The 7,411-nt window shown below is 42.8% G+C and overlaps 1 long non-coding RNA gene across 1 annotated transcript in view; it reads right to left on the minus strand.

The window, feature by feature from the left end:
- The window catches only part of LOC127910579 (uncharacterized), a 30,658-nt gene extending 23,677 nt beyond the window's left edge, over window positions 1-6,981 (minus strand). The window contains exons 1-2 of the long non-coding RNA XR_008075295.1: window positions 6,609-6,981; window positions 5,646-5,718 (exon numbers count right to left, since the gene is read on the minus strand). This is a non-coding gene — a long non-coding RNA (uncharacterized LOC127910579). The remainder of the gene's footprint in view (window positions 1-5,645; window positions 5,719-6,608) is intronic.
- Window positions 6,982-7,411: the final 430 nt, after the last annotated feature.

Genomic DNA, 7,411 nt, shown 5'->3' on the forward strand with positions numbered 1-7,411 from the left:
GTTATCCAATGATTGCGCATTGGCTAATAGGACTGATGGTAGGCTCCCCGACCTACGTCCCCGATATCTCTGCCTCTTCTTTATGCGAAGAACAGGGATTTGGGCCTTATGGGGTGTCTGAAGTAAATCCTTAGCTTCCGACTCGTTAAAAAAAATATTTATCCTGTACGAGGTGAGTAATCGCTGTCCTAATATCCAGAAGTTATTTTTGGTAATAAGAGACGTTGGTAGAAACATAAAGTTGTAAATAAATTACAAATAACGCAAAAAAAACACACAATAGCACAATTGGTTAGGAGCCCGTAAAACAGCAGCCATCTCCTCCAGCACCATCACAATAGCCGGATGGTGGGTTAGTGAGAGTGAAACAACCACCTTCTGACTCAAAGGTTGCTCCTTTCCTGTTACCCAACATGCTCATGGTCATGGAACCCAAGTTCCCATCCCAAACTGACTCACTATAGGTCGCCCCTAGTAGTAGTCATTGAGTGTTTTTACTCAAGCAAGCACCAACACATCAGTGTGTTCTTGTGGCTTGTGACGTGGCTGGGTATTGACCTGCTGACCTCTCTCACAAACTGGCCTCTGCTCATTTGGAAAGAATTTATCTTCTTCTCCTTCCTTCCTTCCTTTCGTCACCCCTTTCTCCATCGGTACAATCCAACCCCTTGCCCCCGCCAGGGGATATTAAAATGCAGCTGTCCCTCAAAGTTCAGTGTTACCCGCCCTGAAGGGAGGGAGGGATGGATGGTGGGAGAGAAACGCAGGGGAGAGGAGTGAAAGAAGGAGAAAGTATAGGGGGATATTTTTAGAGGGGGCTTCGTTGAATCCCTAACATACTGTAGTTGTTGTCAATGCTTCTATCCCTCCCTATATATCTATCCCTACCTAACTTTGTATCTCTCTCTCTCTCTCTCTCTCTCTCTCTCTCTCTCTCCGTATGAATTTGTAAAACCCTACGGATGAAGTGACCAAATACATATGAAAAAGGCATGACAAACCCAAACCATAGAACTGATAAAAAGGTAAGCTGTTGAATTTACAAATATAGCCGATGGAAACACATTAAATAACACATTCACAAATGGCAAAAAAAAAGGTTTTGAATTGTCAGTCCTATATCTAGGATATATAAGAAAGCAATATAAGAACGCTCAGGAAATATACATATATATTTTTATATACATATTTAACCCCTTGTTTTTCTTTCCACAAAACGACCTTCATTCGTTTGTATATGGGTTACCATCAGACAAGTCCTGTGGCACTTGTGGGGGTTGTAGAGGAAAGCATAGAACACCATTGTTTTCGTGAGAGTCTCCCCTTTCTACAGTGTCGTCATGTTAGTTTGTAGAACAAAAAGGTTTGGACGCTACAGTCAAACAATGGCACATCAACGTTACCAAAATCAGACGAGTTCTGTGGGGCTTGGGGGGGTTGTAGAGCAAAACGGAGAACACCATCTTGTTCGTGAGAGGCTCCCCTTTTCAAAATACTTTGTTGGCCAAACCGTTTGTACGCTACAGATGTTTTTGTGAGAATACCGATTTTCCGGATGTTTCATGGTCTGACAAACACCGTTGGAGCTCGGCCACCTTCCACTGCAGATGTGAAAGGCCGACATATGCGGATGCGTTATATTGAGACGCAGCCCATGCAAAAAATATATATTTTGATCGGGATTATTTTATTATGTTACTTAGATTGACACATGGGTTCATCGATAGACTCTTAAGGAATGTAATAGACTCTTTAAAGTAAATGTAATAGCTCTTCGGGATAGTGGTAGCAGTTCTAAGACATCACAACAGGGGCATTGGTTTCTAATAAATATTTTTTCCAAAAGGCCATTGTCACAGCGGTGCAGTGAAGGTCACATTAATGAATCGCAGGAGTGAGAGAATAGCACCCCACAGCGAGACAGACCCCCGCAGTGACCGAAACGAGCACAACCAATGTGGGGAGAGCAAAATAAATAAATAAAGGAGAGGAAATTACATTTGTAATATGTCTTAAAAGTAATTCAATTTCAAGGCTCAGCTTGAGGTCTGGTTCTCTCTTCTTGGTGGAAGGAGGTTTGAATGTGAAAGACCACCATAAAGCAACAGCAGGCTAACACTAGGCTAATGCTAGATCCTCTGAGGCCAGCCAACCATAGAGCAGCAACCGCAAGCTAACACATTGGCTATTTTATTTTACCTTTATTTAACTAGGCAAGTCAGTTAAGAACAAATTCTTATTTTCAATGACGGCGTAGGAACAGTGGGTTAACTGCTTGTTCAGGGGCAGAACGACAGATTTGTACATTGTCAGCTCAGGGGTTTGAACTTGCAACCTTCCGGTTACTAGTCCAACGCTCTAACCACGCCCCGATTTCACCTCTCCCACAAGAAAAAACTATGGAAACTGAACTCTATCCGTCGCCACTATCCAGCTCACTCCTCAGAGTCAATTTGGGGTGGGCTGATTGAAGGGTCAAGGTAATTTAACACCACTGCATTGTGAGAGGGTGGAAGGGGTGACGAGCGGGTGTCATGACACGACCAGGCACACAGTGTCGCATCTGACGCGTGAAGTCACAAGCTCTGCTGGTCGGCTACTGTGTAGCAAACTAGCGGTGCCAAAAGACATGGTCTGGCATAGAAAGCATATGTAAATTGCGATCGGGCAGAAGGGCCACTATATAGCACAGCTACAAAGTCAATAATTGACAATATCGTAAAAATTCATGAAAACTAAACTAAACTATAGTCAGGTTTTATGTCTTTGTGGCTATGTTAACTAGTGACGACTAGAGGCTCCGTAGACATTTAGGTTGACCCTCTCAGACAAGATGAAAACTACATTGACCATGATCCTAAAGGTAGTTACAGCCACTTTCACCATGATCTTTCACCACGTACCGTAGCGATTTTTTTTTGGTGCCATTCAACCCAATTCAGCAATATGGCGTGCTTCAAATTCAAATACGACCAACTTCATGCGCCATTGGGAGTTTTCCATAGGAAAACGTGGATGATGTCAGCGCTATCACTATCTACTGGTTTTGATGTGTATAGACTGGGCACTTGGTGATCAATTTAGCAGGGGCCGTCTGTATTCCAGGGGTGACAGTGGACATGAGGGGAGGGAGCAGGAAGCAGAGTGGCATTAGTAAACATCAGCACAAAGTAGGGTGAGAGGTAAGGGGGAGGTACTGTATATGAAGGGTGAGGAAGGAGTGAGGGGAGTCTACACAGGCGTTACTTCCAGTCTCCAGGGCCAGGCCAAGGAGGGGAAGTGGGAGGGAGGGTGTAGAAGGAATTGGGGAATAATGGCTAAAGTCTAGTGTTTCATGGTGACCAGAACAGCAATACCCAGGGAGATTGTGTTGTGCAGCCTGCATAGATCCTAGAGTCTACTGCCACGGCAGTGAGTTTGTTTGTCCATTCTATTCGGGAGCCCGTTGGTTGCCATGACACTGACTGTAGCAATGTTTTTGACCCCGCTATTAATATAATAACAGGTGGTATTTTAGTGGTTGAACAGAAAAACACTTACGAACGTTTTTCCTGAGATAAAATTCAATCAGGATTTTTGGATTATCCATCCAGCACAGAAAATATAAATCAGTAAAATCTTGCTTAGAGTAACAGATGGACCAGCCCACTTACTGTCTCTTGCTGGATATGATCTGATAGTGTCACCTGGAAGATATGCACTCACATCAACCCCATTTCAATATCCCCTGATTCGACCTCATGTGAACATAAACATTTCTTCACCGAAGACGGGCTTGGATATGTATCCTGGGCTTGGATATGTATCCTGGACATTCCTGATCACTGTCAAAAAGAGAGCTCTAAGAATAAACCGATGCTTCGCTTTCATGTCAATGTAACCCGCACGTTATCCAAGAGAGGCCTCTTTCAGTCTGTCAGGGTTGTAGCTGTACGATGCAAAACCAATCTAAATCTATTCACTAGCAGTTTAACATGTCTGGATTGCGGCGGAAGAGCGAGAGAGAGGTGAGTGCTCAACAATGGGGATATTGATTACAGGATGCTTCCTGTTCTTAGCTTTCAACTCTGTGTCAGTCCCGCGAAGAGAACTCAAATTGTCTCAAATTGCATCCTATTCTCTATATAGTGCACTATGAGTCTGGTCAATGTAGGAAATAGGATGCTGTTTGCCATTTGGGATGCACACAGGGACTCAAATCCTAGTGCTGCATAGCGTTGCATATGTCAGACCATGCCCCTGCTACATTACAATGCTTTCCCATAGGATTTACGGTATTTTGCCTAATAAAAAAAGGAATTGCCAGTGTTTATATGACCCCCTTACAGAGGCCCATTTGTACCAAGTTCTTGTCTGCATACGCCTTTTATATAAGGGGTAGTAGTGGTGTGCAATTGAGACATGGATTGTTTGACTGGATCCCCGAGCTGACAAGGTCATTCTGCCCCTGAACAAGGCAGTTATAACCCACTGTTCCCCGGAAGGCCGTCATTGTAAATAAGAATTTACACTTGCCTAGTTAAATAAAGGTTAAATAAATAAAGGTTAAATAAAGGTTAAATAAAAATAAAAATAAAAATAAAATGTATGTGTGCCATTCAGATGGTGAAAATATTTAAGTCCCTTTGAACGGGGTATGGTAGTAGGTGCCAGGTGCACCGGTTTCAGTGTGTCAAGAACTGTAATGCTGCTGGGTTTTTGACGCTTAACAGTTTTCTTTGTGTATCGAGAATTGTCCACCTTTAAATAATGCAACTTGAATAATGTTTACATGTCTCATATCATATGTATATACTGTATTTTATACCATCTATTGCACCTTGCCTATGCCGCTCGGCCATCGCTCATCCATATACTTATATGTACTTATTCTCATTTACCCCTTTAGATTCGTGTGTTTTAGGTAGTTGGGGAATCGTTAGATTGCTTGTTAGATATTACTGCACTGTCGTAACCAGAAGCACAAGCATTTCGCTACACTCGCATTAACATCTGCTGACCATGTGTACTGTATGTGACCAATAAAGTTAAAAATAAAAATACCGCAATGAGACCCTGAGACCCATTGTGAGGCCCATCTGTGACCAACAGATGCATATTTGTATTCCCAGTCATGTCAAATCCATAGATTAGGGCCAAATGAATTTATTTCAATTGACTGATTTCCTCATATGAACTGTAACTCGTTAAAAATCACTGAAATTGTCACGTGTTGTGTTTACATTTTTGTTCAGGATCTACAGCCTTCTTGATTTTATGATATGTAAATGTTTAAAGTTGAAATGGTGCAGGAAGAGCAGAGGCAGTGCCTGTTGTCTTTGTGCTGACTTGCGATATCTCCATGCTTCTAAATCAGTAGTTGTTTCGTAAACTGTCGGAAACATTGACTTGCTTGACCATGCTGCAGGTCATAAAACTGTTTGGGACATGCAATAGCTTCGTGGACTTCAATGGACAGATGTTGCTCTCCGGTTTTGTGATGAAACAAACGCATGTGTATTTGAATTTATTGCGCCCCTTATTGTTGTATATCATGCTGGCGTATGAACGAATGAGTTATAGAGCAAATATCACAACAGGTTGTAAGTAATATGTTTTTTTTTTTACTGTCTTTCCCATTGATGTTACAGATGTTGCACACTCACCACTCCACAAGTCACTGAAGTCACTGAAGTCACTGAAGTCACTGAAGTCAAAGGCTTTTGGTCAGGAATAGACCTAGGATAGTAAACGATTGCGAGTGAAGAGCAAAATAATCCACTTGTTAACATGCTGTCAAAGTGATCTAATAAATTAGCCAACAAGGCAAGATGAAATCCCCAGTAATTGTACCCATGCGCCGCCACTGAGCCTAACTAATATTCAGTGAAAACGAAAATCTGGCATTGATTGATTAAGACAATTCCCCACGCTTGTCTCAAAGCAGCGCCATTTACATCTTTTTTTAGGTAACCTTTATTTAACTCGGCAAGTCAGTAAGGAACAAACTCTTATTTACAATGACGGAGTAGCCCAGCCAAACCCGGACGATGCTGGGCCAATTGTGCTCAGCCATTTGGGACTCACAATCACGGCCGGATGTGATACAGCCTGGATTTGAACCAAGGACTGTAGTGACGCCTCTTGCACTGAGATGCAGTGCCTTAGACCGCTGCACCACTCGGGAGCCACCCGCTGCGCCACTCGAGAGCGATGGTGCTATCCCAATCAAACCAGTGCTGAAATTATCATCTAGTTGACCACACACGGGTAGGCTATTGCTTCAAACAATTTGATACATGCCATCAATTCCATTAGCATACTTGATTCCAATATTTTCATAATTTTGTGATATTTATTCCCACTGTAATTCTTTATGGATCCTTCCAATTGTGGTTAAGAAAACAGCGCATGCTTAGTGGTGGCCATTGCGAAGAGATTTGAGAAGTGACATGCCTTGCAAAGTTCAGAACTTGCTGGAGAATGGTTAACTACCACTGCCTAGCAACCATCAATAGTTAGAGTGTGCGTGCCGATGTCACCTTTAGCATTACGGCTACGTTTCATACTAAGCCATAGGCAGTTTACCACAGTGATTCCTATATCATTAGGCGTAAATAAAAATGTACCTGCAACACCTTTCAGACATAAGAGAAAAGCGGGGGGAAAAATGGCAGTATGGTAAAGTTGGTGGAAAAACTTCTTAGGATGAAAGTGATAGCACATTGTTGTTCAAAGGTTGCTCGGGAAGTTCTATCCCCAAGTTGTTTCCATTCTGTAGGAGGAACAGCGTCCCACCGCCTGTGAATCTAGGAAGACTAGTGCAAAGAAAAACAGGGCACATTGGATGGGTGAAAGGCTGCTTTTGGAGCTTAAGTCATCCATGAGTTCTCTTTGGTTGGTGTTTTCTCCACTTCCTTTAAGAAGTACAATCTATCCCTCATCCACTGAGAGAGTAAAAGTGCGATAGAGATGAGAGGCCGGGCCGTCTGTTCTCAGCTGCAGCTCTACGGAGAAAGTGAGAAAACATTACATTATAGACACTAAAATATTTACAAGGCTCTATCAGCTCTGCTCGGCCCCCAGTCCTTATCATCCTCTTCTAAATCCAGCATCCAGAGTGGCCTCACTGTTCATTAATAGACTTCCTATAACACTGAGGCTACCTCTCCTCACCTCTCGCCTTACAGAGGGAACGCTGCTAGGTTAGGCAGCCTCCGGCATTAATCATGTGAGGATATGGAAAGGTGGAAGGGAGGGCTGTTACTGTGTGTAACTTCAAAGCAGATATGAATCAGGGAAAATTGATTCCCCCCCTCATCAAATCCCTGGTGTGCATGTTACGTATTCATCGAAAACACAGAGAAAATATTGCTAATGGGTGATAGAGACACACAGACACACACAGAGACAGGCAGGCAAGATAGGAAAA

This window comes from Oncorhynchus keta, chromosome 22 (genome assembly GCF_023373465.1).
Source record: "Oncorhynchus keta strain PuntledgeMale-10-30-2019 chromosome 22, Oket_V2, whole genome shotgun sequence".
Taxonomy (NCBI): domain Eukaryota; kingdom Metazoa; phylum Chordata; class Actinopteri; order Salmoniformes; family Salmonidae; genus Oncorhynchus; species Oncorhynchus keta.